Source organism: Camellia sinensis, chromosome 13, assembly GCF_055761805.1.
Source record: "Camellia sinensis isolate YWXY chromosome 13, ASM5576180v1, whole genome shotgun sequence".
In the NCBI taxonomy this organism is placed as follows: Eukaryota; Viridiplantae; Streptophyta; class Magnoliopsida; order Ericales; family Theaceae; genus Camellia; species Camellia sinensis.
Window position 1 is genome coordinate 38,143,525 of NC_138973.1, and position 16,518 is coordinate 38,160,042.

General features: G+C 38.8%; 2 long non-coding RNA genes across 3 annotated transcripts; both read left to right on the plus strand.

The window, feature by feature from the left end:
- Window positions 1–4,606: 4,606 nt before the first annotated feature.
- Window positions 4,607–7,725, plus strand: LOC114294236 (uncharacterized). The gene is made up of 3 exons (XR_014348734.1): window positions 4,607–5,215; window positions 7,138–7,186; window positions 7,398–7,725. It is a non-coding gene; the product is annotated as an uncharacterized LOC114294236 (long non-coding RNA).
- Window positions 7,726–7,946: 221 nt separating this feature from the next.
- Window positions 7,947–15,884, plus strand: LOC145806105 (uncharacterized). Of its 2 annotated transcripts, none has more exons than XR_014348732.1 (4): window positions 7,947–8,100; window positions 10,533–10,656; window positions 10,800–10,889; window positions 15,544–15,884. It is a non-coding gene; the product is annotated as an uncharacterized LOC145806105 (long non-coding RNA). The 2 variants fall into 2 exon arrangements; XR_014348733.1 differs by having other exon boundaries at window positions 10,829–10,889.
- Window positions 15,885–16,518: the final 634 nt, after the last annotated feature.

Here is a 16,518-nt window from a genome sequence, read left to right on the forward strand (position 1 = left end):
TGAAAAATGGCAAGTGGTGGCAGGTGGTGGGTGGTGACGAGTCGTGGCGGCGGAAGACGGTACTGGAAAATGATGGCGGGTGGTGGTGGCGGCAGAAAACGGTGGTGGAAAATGGTGGCAGGTGGTGGGTGATAGTGGCAGAAGACGGTGGTGGAAAGTGGTGGCAAGTGGCGGGTGGGTGGGTGGCTGGTGGCTGGTGGCGGCGGAAGACGGTAGTAGAAAGTGGTGGCAAGTGACGGGTGGTGGCGGCGGAAGACGGTGGTAGAAAGTGGTGACGAGTGGATGGATGGTGGTGGCAGGTAGGTGGTGGATGGCGTGTGGTAGTGTGTGGTGACGGGTAGTAGTAGTGGCGGGTGATGGTGGTAGGTGGGTAGTTGACGATGGCGGGTGGTGGGTAGTGGTGGCGACGGGTGGGTGGTGGTGGTGGTGGTGGCAGGTGGGTGATGTGTGATGGTGGCAGGTGGTGGGTGATGGTGGTGGTGGCGGTGGTAGTAGGTGGTGGTGGCGGGTGGGTAGCAGGTGGGTGATGGCTGGTAGGTGGTGGTGGCAGGTGGTAGATAGCAGCGGCAGGTGTGTGGTGAGTGGTGGTGGCAGGTAGGTGGCGGGTGGTAGTGGTGGTATACGGGTGGATGGTAGTGGCGGGTGGCGAGTGGATGGCAGGTGGGTGGTGGGTAGTGGTGGTGATGGTGGTGGTGGTGGCGGCGGGGATGGGTGGTGGTGGCGAGTGGGTTGCAGGTGGATGGTGGTTGGTGGTGGGTGGCAGGTAGGTGGTGCTGGCGGGTGGTGGCGGCAGGTGGGTGGTGAGTGGTGGTGGTAGGTGGTGGTGGGGGGTGGGTGATGGGTGATGGTGGTGGAAGACGGTGGTAGAAAATGGTGGAGGGTGATGGCTAGTGTTGGGTGGTAAAAAAAAAAAAACTCAAAACTCAAAATGTAAACTCATTTTTTGAGTTACATTTTTTGGCCAAATTTATAAACTGAGACCACTGATTTATAAATCAAAAATTTACCAAACAAATTTTTATTTGAGTTTTTTAAATATTTATAAACGTAAGACGGTGGTGGAAAATGGTGGCGGGTAGTGGGTGGTGGTGGCAAGTGGATGGCGGATGGCGGATGGCGGATGGCGGATGGCTGGTGGTGGCAGGTAGGTGACAGATGGTGATGGTGGGTGAGTGGGTGACGGTGGCGGGTGGTGGGTAGTAGCGAGTGGGTAGTGGCGGTGGTGGTGGTGGTGGCGGGTGGTGGTGGCAGGTGGGTGGCGGGTGGTGGGTGGTGGTGGTAGGTAGCGGATGGTGGTGGGTGCGTGAGTGACGGTGGCGAGTGGTAGTGAGTGGGTGGTGGCGGCCTTGGTGGGTGGTGGCGGCATGTGGGTGGCGGGTAGGTGGTGGTGGCATGTGAGTGGCAGGTGGGTGACGGTGGTGGGTCGTGGCGAGTGGGTGGTGGTGGTGGCTAGTGGGGGGTGGTGGTGGTGGTGATGGCGGGTGGTGGGTGGTGGTAGTGGCGGGTGGTGGGTGGTGGTGGTGGCGGGTGGGTAATAGTGGTAGTGGTAGGTGGGTAGTGGGTGGCGGGTGGGTGGTGAGTGGCGATGGCGGTGGCGAGGGGTGGGTGGTGGTGGCGAGTGGGTGGTGGTGGTGGTGGTGGTGGGTGGGTGGCAACTGGGTGGTGGTGGCAAGTAGGTAGTAAGTAGGTAGTGAGTGATGGTGGTGGTAGCGGGAGGTGGGCGGTGGTAGTGGCGAGTGGGTTGTAGATGGGTGGTGGTGGCGGGTGGATGGCAGATGGGTGGTAGGTGGTGGTGGTGGTGATGGCGGCGGGGAGTGGGTGGTGGTTGCGAGTGGATGATAGGTGGGTGGTGGTGGCAGGTGGGTGGTGAGTAGTGGTGGCAGGTGGTGGTGGGGGTGGGTCGTGGGTCGTGGTGGCAGTAGACGGTGGTGGTGGCAGGTGGATGGTGGATGGCGGGTGGTGGTGGTGGATGGGTGACGGTGGCGGGTGGTGGGTGGTAGCGAGTGGGTGGTGGTGGCGGGTGGTGGTGGCAGGTGGGTGGCGGATGGCAGGTGGTGATGGGTGGTGGCGGGTGGGTGGTGATGGTGGGTGGGTGGGTGGTGGGTGGTGATGGTGGATGGGTGGGTGACGGTGGCGGGTGGCGGGTAGTAGCGAGTGGGTGGTCGTGGTGGTGGTGGCAGGTGGTGGGTGGCGGATGGCAGGTGGTGATGGGTGGTGGCGGGTGGGTGGTGATGGTGGGTGGGTGGGTTGTGGGTGGTGATGGTGGATGAGTGGTGACGGTGGCGGGTGGCGGCTAGTAGTGAGTGGGTGGTCATGGTGGTAGTGGCAGGTGGCGGGTGGTCGTGGCAGGTGGGTGGTGGATGACGGGTGGTGGTGGGTGGGTGGGTGACGGTGGCGGGTGGTAAGTGGTAGTAAGTGGGTGGTGGTAGGTGGTGGCGGCAAGTAAGTAGCGGGTGGTGGTGGTGGTGGGTGGGTGAGTGGGTGACGGGTGGTAGGTGGTAGCAAGTGGGTGGTGGTGATGGTGGTGGTGGTGGTGGATGGTGGTGGCAGGTGGGTGGTAGGTGGCTGGTGGTGGTGGGTGGCTGGTGGTGACAGGTGGTGGATGGTGGTGTCTGGTGGGTGGTGAGTGGTGGTGGCAAGTAGGTGGCAGGTGGTGGTGGTGGCGTGCGGTGGATGGTAGTGGCCGGTGGTGGGTGGTAGCGGGTGGATGGCAGGTAGGTGGTGGTAGTGGTGGCGAGGGGTAGATGGTGGTGGCGAGTGGGTGGCAGGTGGGTGGTGGTGGTAGGTGGGTGGTGAGTGGTGGTGGCAGGTGGTGGTGGGGGGTGGTTGGTAGGTGGTGGTGGCGGAAGACGGTAGTGGAAAATGGTGGCGGGTAGTGGCTAGTGTTGGGTGGTAAAAAAAAAAAAAAATACTGAAAACTCAAAATGGAAACACATTTTTTGTGTTTTCATTTTTTGGCCAAATTTATAAACTGAAACCACTGATTTATAAATCAAAAATTTTACCAAACAAGTTTTTATTTGAGTTTTTTAATTTTTTGCAAATATAAACAGAAAACTGAAAACGTAAGTGTTACCAAACGGCAACGTAAGTGTTTATAATTGACTTGTGATGGCTCATAGCCCTTCTCTACTCAATTTGGAATTGATGCCATATTGATAAAACTCAAAGCCAAGCTCCACATTTTCTTTCCTAAGCATTTTCCAGTGCATCAATCCATCTATTGCTTGTTAAGTGTGTATTTTTTTTTTTTTTTTTGGGGGGGGGTTAACATTAATTTTCTTTATTCATAAGCAATAGATATTTTTAGATGTCACAATATTGATTAAAACATGACAAATTAAGATTAAACCCTATATATAGACTATAGGCAACTGTAACCTAATAGAACATCGACTTCCAATTAAGAAACTGAGACATGATTTCATAAGCTGAGTTTTGGAAGAAATGATAGAAGACCAAATGAATGCATTCATAGAAAATCATAAGTGGCATGACCATTTTAGACCTTATGGGTTCTGATATAGGATAAATGACCTGGGAGTCACGGGTTCAAACGTACAAAACTTTTCCACACATGGGGGTAAGACTGCATATATTTAACCCTCTCTAGATCCACAGTGGCGGGAACCTTGTGCACTGGGACTGCCCTTTTTGATGTAGGATAAATGACATCATCATACATGGCATTATGTGGATGCATGTACTGGACAATTAAAGAATGAAAAAAAATTGTAAACGTTGAGTCGTGTGCCTTCTAATGTAGAAATCTTCTTGTGTTCACATGAAAAAAACTTTTGTGGCTCCTTTCTTTTGATTGACTAACTTTAGATATAAGTTTGGTGCTGGCTTCAATTGAAATGTATGATCTGAGTCAGTATTCATGAATATAAGAAAATTTATGTATTTTTTTATAGGCCATATAAGAAAATTTATTCTACCTGTTTAATACTAGAATCATGAGTTCAATTAAAATTTATCCTCTTATGTCCAAAACCATATATTATTGACTTTAATTTAAAATATCAAGTGTGATCATTCCCATCCAATCAAAAAAGCTTCTCCCCCCCCCCCCCCTATTGGATGAATGGATTTCCTGATTTTGATGAACTGCAAGATAGAAAAAATCTTTGTTTTTTTAATTTTTATCAATTTTATCAATTATTTGAGTCTTTACTATTTTCATTGTTATTGGTATCAATATTGATCAATTCAACTTAGGTTGCATTCTTAGTTTTTTTGTGCCATTAATGATAGATTTTATAGAAATGGAAATGTAACACTCAATTATACAGTTTGAACACAAAACCTTTACATATGGTGGAATGACATATTCCATTAAATATAGTTTATACATATATATTCTCTGGAAGATTTGTGTGCTCAATGCAAAAGAACTGAGTTGTTCACGAACAACTCAAGCTTGGCTCTTTTAAAACTCGTTTAAGATCGAGCCAAATTACATGATTGTTCCATTCCCTAATATACATGAAAAAGAAAAGCAAAAAAGTAATCCGATGTCTTTTATTTTAAGCACTGTTTCTGTTCTTTAGTCTTTTGTTTACAGTGCATATTTATGTATACAGCATGGATTCCGTTGCATTTATGCTTATCGTTTGCCAGGAATCTTGATTTCTAGGTCAACAGAACTATCTCTGTAATTTTTACTTATTTTCTTGTTAATTGCGCTTGGTAATTTTTCTCTTCTTGCCCTGAATATGCTTTTTGTTTCTGATTTCGTAGGCCTGCCTTATTGCTGATATTGTGCAACATTTTGTTGACGCAAAGCTCGAGTTTGATGCACCCTATGTCTATCAAGATGTAAATCGTGCAATTCAGCATGTTCACGGAAGTGGCTTGGCTCATAGAGGAATTCTATCTGATCCGCAAAGATACCCAGTTAAAGATGTGCGCGACGATGAACTCTATTCTAATATTTGTATAATTTGCTTTTATTGTTCGAGGTCTCCTGTTCTTAACTCATTCTCAGGTTAGTGATGGCTCATTGTAAAATGGGACAACGGCTATACTAGTATATTTGGTTAATTTTAATCTATTATACTCGACACTTGAAAAATTGTTATTGTATGGTTAAACCTTGGAGAGTCAGCTGCAACGCTTTCTCAGGATGCTAAAGGAAAATGGGAAGAAACTTTTCTTGTTGACCAACTCTCCGTATTATTTTGTGGATGGAGGGATGCGTTTTATGTTAGAGGTGACACTCAGAAAAGATATCCCCTGATCACCTTTATTTTTATATTCCTTTTGTATTTGCATCCTTCTACATATTGCTGGAACTCCCGGAGATTTTTTGTAGTTTCAATTTGGACTTTGTGGTTACTGTTTTTGAAACTGAACTTTTGTCATGGTGATTATTGCTTGTCGTTTAATTATGTATAAACTTTCCTAATTTTGTCAGCATTATACTTTTCTGATTTGCCTAGTGTTGACCCGTGTTATATTACATGCAAATTGCAAACCATATACAGAAAACTGTATTGGGTAAGACACGTGCATATAAGAGCTCTAAAGAGAGCTCCAGTAATGTGGCAAGGAGTGGGGCGCATATGTGATGTGATGTGATGTGATGTGCGTGCCTATGTTTTTTATTTTTCTTCTCTTGCCACTTCACTAGAACTCTCTATCATTGTTGGTTTAGTTAAATGTAAAAAAACATTAACTACATTAATGAGTAAGAAGTATATACACTTTGCCGTAACCAATTTTTTGGGGGGCAACTTGTATGGCCGAAGCCCTAAGTAGGGATAACTCTAGGATTTGTTGATCCTAACAGTACATTGTATAGCAGAGTTCTCAACCCTAGAGAGGGATCCTCCATGTTCGCTTCTGGACAAGTTATCCCAAACCTTGTAAAACTAGTTCACACATTTATTAGCCTCTGTAAGTCTGGACCACGTGATACTGACGCCGTGCGTGGCCTTCAGATGGCAGTGTTCTCAAGATTGTTGTTCCTAACTCTAAACCACTTTAGTATCTAGTTGATCACCAGAACGCTTATCTAATAGAAAATAAAAGAAACTGGACATGCGTATTAGAATCTGATACTGTTCTTTGTTTGTGCACGCGGGCTCGAAAAAAAAATTATTGTTTATCATGTGCATCAGTTGCATTTTACGATTTGAATTACCCCCTCCTTAACATTCGTGAAGATTGTTACATCTAGGTATTTAAAATTGCATAACTTTTCTTGATTGTTTAATAAATATATATTATATGTATTTGTGTCTTCTACGTTAGGTGTGTGTTAATTTTCTGTCGTTGTCAATCAGTCTCTCTGGGACAATTTTAATGTAAACCACGAAATGTTTATATGTCATGTTATTCTCCCATTTCCAATGGAAGTCAGATCCTTTGTGACAGTCAAAACTCTACATTTTCTCTCAAGTTGCAATGTCAACCCTTCGTCAATGATTCCTGTTCAATTTGAATGGAATTAAATTAAACATGTGGTTGTTACATGACTTAATTTGGTAGCACATTAAATCTTTATCCCACCATATTTCACTGAAGACTCACTTTAATCCCTAAGATTTGATATGACAGATCAACTAATTTTTAAGTCATGCGATAGACCCATGGTCAGTTTCAGTTCATCTAAGAAGCATCGATACTTCTAAGAAGGTGGTGTGTCTGTGTTGGACAAGTGTCGGACACCGATACTCATCGAACATTTCATGACACATGTCCAAATGTTTAGATATTATTTTAAATTGTTTTTTAACACAGGCTTTCGGGCACACTTGGGACCCTTGGGGACAGGCATGACCATTGCTTAAACGTATATGAAACACATTACAATTTTGAACAAAATAACTAAAAGGATACAATGATAAAAGAACAGCTTTAAACTTTAGATAATAGTGTTGTGTTGCAGTTTTTAAATTCTATTTGTAATGATAATATCTATGACATATCTAAAATATATAAAATTATATAATTTGTGTGCTCCTCACATATCGTGTCCTGCATTTTTAAAAAAAAAAATCGTCCTATCAATGTGTCCGTGTTGTATGTGTGTAATTTCATGTCATGTGTCCATGTCCATGCTTGTTAGCTGTTCCTCTTCTAAATGGAAGTTGATAGAGGGTTGACATTGAAATTTGACCAAAATTACAGGGTTGCGACCATCAAAATTGGAAGTACATGAATTAAAGTGGAATTTAAGGTAAAATACAATGGTGCAAACTGTAATTTATCCTTTACCAATTTAGCATTATGTACCCATTTGTTTTTCTTTTTCTTTTTTCTCCCACATTTGTGTATCGAGTATTTTGTTTCCTTTTTTTTTTGTTTTTTTGTTTTGGGTTGATCTTTTCTTACTTTTTTTGAATTTCTATTGCTGATCTATATGGAAACACTGAAATTAAGTTTTTTAGTTGTCTTTTTACATTTGAATTAGGATTCTTTGGGCGAAAGAGGCTCCTGGAGAGAGCTTTTTGATGTTGTGATTGCTAAAGCGAATAAACCAGAATTTTACACATCCGAGAATCTATTCCGGTATTTTCTTCAACTCTAAGCTCTCCAGCTGTTTTGTCACATTTTTACATTAAAAAATGGAATATTGCTTTCTTGTGCTTCCTACTTTGACAGTTTCCCTTAAAATATTTCCAATCTTTGTTTTTTGATTGAGCCTTTTAAAGGACTGATTGTGTGATGTAATTTTGCTTCTGTAATTTGTGGGCTCATTTTGATGAATTCTCTTAGGCCATGTTTGTTTGGGCGGACTGGATTAGCATTCCCAAGACTCATAGTCTTAGGACTACGAATCCGTTGGATTATGTATCCTATCTTAACTAATAGTCAAGTTTAAAATAATTAATCCGTACTTCAATTGTTTAACCAAACATCGGATTAATAATTTTATTGGACTATTAGTCCAATCCCAAGCTCATGTCCACCCAAACAAACATGACCTTATAGTTTTAACATTGCAATTTTGTGTTTTTGTTTTGTGTACTTCTTGCCTCTGCATGGGCTTTGTCCCTTTTCAAGGGTTTTTAATGGTCATAGAAGCCGCATTTGAGGTTGGATAGCAGCTATGAATCTTGAAATTGGTTTTGACAGCTGAGGTTCTTTGAGGTGCTATTCTCTTTAATTTAGTTATATTACTTGGACTTAGGTGAGAGTGGGCCTGGGCTTGCACCATTGCAACCTGGGTTTCACAGGTTCAAACCACAGAAAACGCCTCTCTGCACCTAGGAGTAAGGCTGCATGCATTTGATGCTCCCCAAACCCCGTAGTAGCGGGAGCCTTGTGCATTGTGACTGCCCATTACTTGGTCTTAGGAATGTACATCAAATGTGGATACATGTCCAAGTGTCAGGTTGATTCATTGCCAAGTCCAAAATATACAAGGAAGGACACGACAAAATGTTCATATTTTTCTTTGTTTTTGTTTGTGCTGTAAATAAAATGGTACCGTTACGTAACATTAAGCATCAAACATAGGTAATTCACTCTATTTGTGACAACTATCTAACAAAAGTAACATAGTAAAAGAGTTTTGTTTGTATGTACAACTATATAGTAAGCTTGAATTTCTAGACATGTTTGCTAGGTGTGTGTCCAATGAAATATGCTGGACACACATTCCATGTAGTACTAACACAAAGGCTAAACATTAAAACAACACGATGTGAAAACCCAGCATGGTAAATTTTTTAAGTAGAACTTGGATACAGCAGTATGTAAATATATTTTTCATACATATTGAACTAGAAGATACATATGATATATTACTAATTATTTTCCAACTCTTTTCTTCATATATATATATATATATATATATTATATGCATATGTTCATTACAATTAAAATCTTTGCATATATCTGAAAGTGCTTGCTAGATGCTTGAATTATACTTGCTCTATGTACAATGTTAACTCTCTCTTATTTCTTTGTAAAAAGGTTGTACACTTAGGCATAAGTTCATCCCATTTTTAAGAGTGTCAGGCAAATGCTCCTATTAACTGTCGGCTAAGCATCTGAGAAGTTTCAGTAAAGTTTTTGAACATGTCCAAGCAGTAGCAGATGTGGCTAGCAATGCCCAAGAAGTTTCATGTTCTGAAATGTTCTGAAGGGACACAGCTCCTTTACGTAAATGTTTGTGCTTCTTAGTAGTCCTTACCCTTTTCCCGAGTGTTGTGTGTCAGACATCCAAAGAAGTTTGTGTAATAAACTAGTCCTCCCCCAACCTGCCCACCCACCCACCCGCCCACCCACCCACCTGCACCCCAAAAAGGAAAAAGAAAAAGAAGCAGCAGCGAGTCTTGCACAGGAATAGTTGATGTAGAAACTATAGGCCTCGCCTTACTTTTCTTACCTTTTCTCCTTGAACCTTACTTGTGTACCGCACGAACTGTTCTCCCAATAATGAAAACAAATTGGTTCGAGTTTCAAGCTATTTTTTTTCATACTGTTGCTGATGTAATAAAACAAATATCTTAAATGTCAAATTAAGTCCTATGCTTAAGTGTCATAAACTTTCTACTAGGTATTCCATTAGCTTAGGCTATTATTGGTCTTAGTCTATAAATAGGTGATGTAAGCTTAATTGTACTTAGTTTTAAATTGAGGAATATAGACATTAATTGAGCTAAGTTGCTCTAGTTCTCTCTCTAACCATAGGGGGGTTACCCCTAGGTTGGAGGTTTTGTTCACTCTTGATTTTAAACCTAATTGCAATTTTGTTCACTCATAGTTTTAAATTAAAGAATATAGACATCAATTGAGTTAAGTGCTCTGGTTCTCTCTCTAACTCTAGGGCTTACCCTTAGATTGGGGGTTTTGTTCTATGTCCCTTGATTTTGAACCTGATTGCAATTTTGTTGCCTGATGTAGTCAATTGAGTTAAGTGCTCTGGTTCTCTAACCATAGGGGGGTTACCCATAGGTCGGGGGTTTTGTTCACTCTTGATTTTAAACCTAATTGCAATTTTGTTAACTCATAGTTTTAAATTAAAGAATATAGACATTAATTGAGTTAAGTGCTCTGGTTCTCTCTAACTCTAGGGTTTACCCTTAGATTGGGGGTTTTGTTCTATGTCTCTCGATTTTGAACCTGATTGCAATGTTTTTTCCTGATGTAGTAAAACAAATATCTTTAAATATGAAATTGAGTCTTATGCTCAAGTGTCATAAGTTTTCTTCTAAGTATTCCATTAGCTTGGGTTGTTAGTGACCGCAATCTATAAATAGGTGATGTAAGCTTAATTGTACTTAGTTTTAAATTGAAGAATATAGACATTAGTTGAGCTTAGTGCTCTGTGTAACCCTAGGGGTTACCCCCTAGGATGGGATTTTGTTCTCTCTCTCTCTCTCTATATATATATATATATATTGAACCTGATTGGAATTTTGTTTTGCATTCGTTGCGTTCTTCTACTTTGTTTAATTCTGTCTTTCGTATCCTTCTTGTCTTTATTTTCTGAACTCCATAGAGAAATTATTTATGCTATACTGATGAATTCTTTTGGTTATCTTTTCCATTGTTTGTTTTGGGACTTTGTGTAGCTGTTATGATGAAGAGAAGGATACCTTAGCTTTCTCAAAGGTGGATTCATTTCTTCCAAATAGAGTATACTACCACGGATGCCTTAAGTTCTTCCTCCAAATTACAAAGCGGAATGGTCCAGAGGTAATTCATTTTTGACATGCTTGTTGGACAAGATAATAATTGAAAGATTTCAGTCACTTTTGCAAATGTACCTCTAAATTAAACTTAGTTATGTGTTTTCTTATAATTGTTTATATTTATTTTCCTCCTAAACCATAATATAGGTAATATACTTTGGGGATCATCTATATAGTGACTTGCAAGGGCCTTCAAAAGCTGGGTGGCGTACTGCTGCCATCATCCATGAGTTAGAAGTATGTCTTCAATTCCATTAATTACAAGTGGCTTTTTCATTTCTTGCCAGTACTTTCCAAAAAAACCAATTAATCACTTTTGTTCGTGTACTTGGAAACTTTTGACGGTTTGTAATGTTGAATATTGATTTTGAGAAGAGGTGATCTCGAAACTTGATTCTTTGATTATGTCTTCTTCTAGTAAACAAGATATTCCTATTTATCTAATTACTGAATCTAATCTTGAACATCTTTTCTTTTCATCTTTTTAAAATTATTTATTATTATCCCTATTTATCTTTTTTATTTTATCTTTTGATGGTTTTTTCATCTTATTATTATTATTATTATTATTATTATTATTATTATTATTATTATTATACATATGTAATTTTTGTATTCTTTGCATCATCTTGATGCTTTTCTAATAAAGTTTGTTTATTTATTAAAAATTTATATATATATATATATATATATATATATGTATGTATGTATGTACTTTGCCCACTAAAAAATTGATATTCATGATTAGAACATAAAGTTAGTTCAATAGAAGTTGAAAGAGAAAAATGCTATTTTTTTCTTTTTTGTTTTCAGAAGAGTTACTAATGGAAAATAATGTCTGGCACAACACTGTCGAAAACATGAGGCAAGAATGCGTTGAGGCAAGAATGCGTTGAAGCATGAATTGACCTAGCGATGTGAACCTTAGGTGAGGTGCACTAGTAGTGAGCAACATCCTTCCCTGCTATGATGCGCAAAGCCAAGCTTGATAGGAGCCCGAGCTAAGAGAATTGAACAAACCTTTGAACGAATCTCAGGATTGAAAATGGATAATTTGCAATCATGATTCACGATGTTCAGATATATCATAAGAAAATCATCCAGCTCCAACTTATCTTAAAAATCTCTTCTTTTATCTTAGATGAAAACGGTGCTCCACAACTCATAGCATAGCTGCTGCTTCTTCTTCTTCTTCTTCTTCTTCTTCTTCTTTTTTCAATCTACAACAAAAATAAACTTTATTTAAAAAGAGAAACAAGTGAAAAAGGAAAAACAGATGACAAGAAGTTCGCCAAAAGATGTGAAAAATGAAAAAAAATTAATAAATAAAACAAAAAACAAAAACCAATATTACAAATCACACGCTGCTTTCCAATTTCTATAAATTAAAACAGAGGAATTCCCTTAAAAGGGGATGATAGTATATAGAAACTCAAAAAGACGACGCAATAGATTCTATTCCATAAAGCTTCAATTTCCTCCTCTTTTCTTTTTTTGGTGGACTTCTTGTTTCCATCTTATGGCATTTGATATTTTTTATTAATAATTTATTCACTCTTTGTTTCCGATAAAAACAAACAAACAAAAATAAATCCTCAATATTATCGTAAAAAAATCCCTGCATTTCTTTCCAGTCAAATCACCCAAAATGCTACACAAATTATAGAAACCCTATAGCGATCCCGGTTTTCCTATCATTGTTTAATTGTATTTCAGACTCGGTTCCGTGGATGTATTGTTGTCTTTTTCCCGTTTCCATCCTTTACTCTTTGTATATGAGTCTTGGGTTGCGTTGGGTAGGTTTAAAATAGGTTGGTTGCGTTTGGAAACCAAGGGTTAGTGTCCATTAAATTTTCATAATGGTTCATTTAATATCCTTATTAGTGGTTCATTTAATATCCTTATTAGTGGTTCAGTTACTATCCTTATTAGTGGTCCATTAGAGCGACCAATCCTTAATATCTTATATTTATTTATGGGGTTTCATTACTTTGGTAAATGGAGGTTAAATAGAATTCATGAACTTGGTTAATGGTCATTATTTTGGTGTAACCATTTTCTTAGTTAATGGTCATTATTTTGGTGTAACCATTTTCTTGTTTAATGGTAATTATTTTTGGTGTAACTGTAAGGTCCTAATGGCCTGTTATATATCAGTAGGCAGCAGCAGGTTAAACATGATTTTTTTTCATCATCTTTTCTTTTGAAACCCTAGAGCCAACTCTCTCTCTCTAAACTTATCTTCTCTTTAAGAATTGATCTACCTAGGGTGAGTATCTAACCTTAGTCCTTTATTAAAAAGATAGAGTGGGTTGAGGGTTTCGTTTTAATCTGAGAAACTTGGGATTTGGAGCACGTTGGTCTTTGGTCATCATCTCCGTTTGAGTTCTTCACTTCGAGGTAGGGATTCCTACTCATCTTTATGAGCTTTAACCTAGATGTTGGGCTTTTGTTTAAATGGTTTGATTTGGGAAGTTAGGGTTTTGAAATGTGCTATTTTGAAAAGAGGGGTTTTGTTTATTTGAATCATCCATACGTGTTTCGGGTCTAAAATAGAGATTGTTGAGGTTGTTAGTAATATTGGAGCCTTAGGGTTGATGTTGAGAATATGGGGAAAAGCCCTAATTGTTATGATAAATTAATTTGTATAATTAATTTAGGGAAATGAGAAATTGAATACGAAATATTCAAATTAGAAAGGTATGGGATTAAAAGGGTGTAGTTGGATTAATTTATCGCTCACCTAGACAAAATGTTGATATTTTATTCATTTGATGCATTTATCCTCTGTTTAGAAATAACTGTTTTAGGCTATCGGTAGAGGATAGTCTTGAGGGTTGTAGACAATGCATGGGGATTAAGCAAACTAAAACTAATCAGTTGAGTATGCTATTGAATAGGGCGGTTGGTATAATACATCAAAAATTTGTATTGATTGATCGAATTTGTACATGATAATCGCTTATATACATTGTTTTGTGTGGGAGGAGATAGGGGATGTACTCCACGGTTTATTGGAAGATGGGGGATGGACCTCTAAACCGGATTTTTGTTTGATATTGATACAGCAACAAAATGTGTATCATTTGTGAAGTATAGAAGTGTTTTTGTTTGTTATTGATACAACACTAAAATGTGTATCATTTGTGAAGTATGGAAGTGTTTTGTTTGAGTTTGATACAGTACTAAAATGTGTATCTATTATGAGGTATGAAATGTTTAAAATGAGTTATTATCTCGCCTGAAATAGAAATACGGTTGATATGAGATGTGATCTCGTTTAAATTGATTGGCCAAGTTATGAGTCATAGTTATGAATTGAGAATTTGATAAGAAATGGAAATTGGAATAGAACATGGTCATATTAGTCATGGGATTGTAATGTGTTATAAGTTGTTGTGTAAGAGTTAAACGTTTATCAATTGCTAACGTTTTAGTTACTGTTCATACTATGTTTAGCATATCTCTACTGGGCGTTGGCTCACCCTATATGGGACATCATTTTCAAGTACAGGTGTTATGCCACCTCCATGGACATAGCTTGGAAGGCTTGAGGCTATTAGACCACCTTTTGTTGTTTTGTTGTATTACATGTATATCAAGCCAAGGGCTTTCTTTGTATAGAGTTTGCACTCTCTTTTTGCAACCAAGCGTTGTCTTGGGAAGTTGTAAGCCCATAGGGCGATTACTTTTATTGTCAATATGTAATGCATGTTGTAAGAATACTCTGATGATTGTAATATAATATCTCTTTCCTATATCTTGAATGTATGATATTATGGGTTTATTTTGAGGGCGTTACAAACCCAAAGCCAAGAAATCTCCGCAACTGAAACAATCTATGCAATATAGCCATAGCCACTAGACAATACAAAAATAGATGACTTATACTCTCTTCTTGCCTCCTATACATGATACATCACTGTGGAAGCAAAGGACAATTGATCATTAGTTTTGAGTTTCGTATGAGCCTTAGACCACAATAGCTTTAACTTCAAGAGGCACATTATCGCATCCCAAATGACCTTATGAGAGTGAACACAAGTTGTTTATATAATTGGGTGCAGTTGACCCTGAAAGAAATTTTGTCGGCTCAGTGAAAATTTTTCCTGTGCGGTTACGCAATGCCTCTGTTTTTATTTATTTATTTATTTTAATCTGGTTCCTAATTTCTTAATTTGATAAAATTCAATCGTCTTTTCAAATATTTGAAGACTGCGTTTTTGCATGTGTTCACTTGGTGATTATGCAGAATGAGATACAGATACAGAACGAGGATAGTTACCGTTTTGAACATGTATGATCATACACATTTTATTAACCCTACTTGAGATAGGCTTTTGGCAGTGTTATTTTATGTTTAGGAAATGGTGCTTGCATGCCTTGATGATTTCTTCTTTTCTTTTTCTGAAGATTGCATAACGATTTTTATTTTTATTTTTTATTTTCTTAAAAAAAATCAGTCTTGTACAAAGAAAATACTTGATTTTGAAAGAAATCTTTGAACTGCTACTTGAAACTCTCTCTCGCTCTCTCTGACTTGTTCTTGTGCATGCCTGTGCCAACATGTGCATGATGGAATACAATATATTTTAGTATGCTTATGGTTTAACTCGATTAACAGACTTCTTTATAATATTGACCTGAATAAGTTTATTTTATTTTTATTATTACTATATTTTTTTTAAACCTTGATTTATGATGTTGTTAAAAGAATTTCTTATTTCTTATCTGTTGTCGGTAATTTGGCTTGCTTGTTGCACATGAATAGTTTCAAATTCAAAGGTGCAGTACTTCTATCGTTGTCTCAGTTGAGAATTCGACTTAAATTCCATTTTTAATTTTGAATTTGTTAGTTCTTTCTTGTTTCTATATTTCTATGTGGACACAGGCAAAATTTCATATAATACAAGAGCTTCTTGGTAAATTGCATGCAACTGTTACTAATAGTCAGAGAAGTGAAGATTTCCGGTCTCTTTTGTGGGAGCTAAATGAGGAGAGGCAGAAGGCATGATGTGCAATGAAAAACATGTTTAATAGATCTTTCAGAGCCACTTTCCTCACTGACACAGGTCAAGAATCTGCTTTTGCTTATAACATCCATCAATATGCTGATGTGTATACCAGTAAGGCAGAGAATTTTCTGTTTTATCCACCCGAGGCATGGCTTCATGTACCTTTTGATATAAAGATAATGCCGCATCACTTGAAGGTATGTTTTCCTTCTTTCCTTTTTCATATCTTTCACTCTCCTCAGCTAATAGGAATTTTCGGTACCTTTTGATATAAAGAGAATTTTCGATTTTTCTTCTTGCCAGGTTTATGAAGAGCTAAGCTATTGGCTGAGGAGAGCGAAAGATATGAAAAAGGAAAGAAGAAAAACATACCTTCAAGTGATGCGGCATTATCTTTATATCAGAAGGTACATGAAGCCATGCCTCGTGTGGATAAAACAGAAAATTCTCTGCCTTACTGGTATACATATCAGCATATTGATGGATGTTATAAGCAAAAGCAGATTCTTGACCTGTGTCAGTGAGGAAAGTGGCTCTGAAAGATCTATTAAACATGTTTTTCATTGCACATCATGCCTTCTGCCTCTCCTCATTTAGCTCCCACAAAAGAGACCGGAAATCTTCACTTCTCTGACTATTAGTAACAGTTGCATGCAATTTACCAAGAAGCCCTTGTATTATATGAAATTTCGCCTGTGTCCACATAGAAATATAGAAACAAGAAAGAACTAAGAAATTCAAAATTAAAAATGGAATTTAAGTCGAATTCTCAACTGAGACAACGATAGAAGTACTGCACCTTTGAATTTGAAACTATTCATGTGCAACAAGCAAGCCAAATTACCGACAAC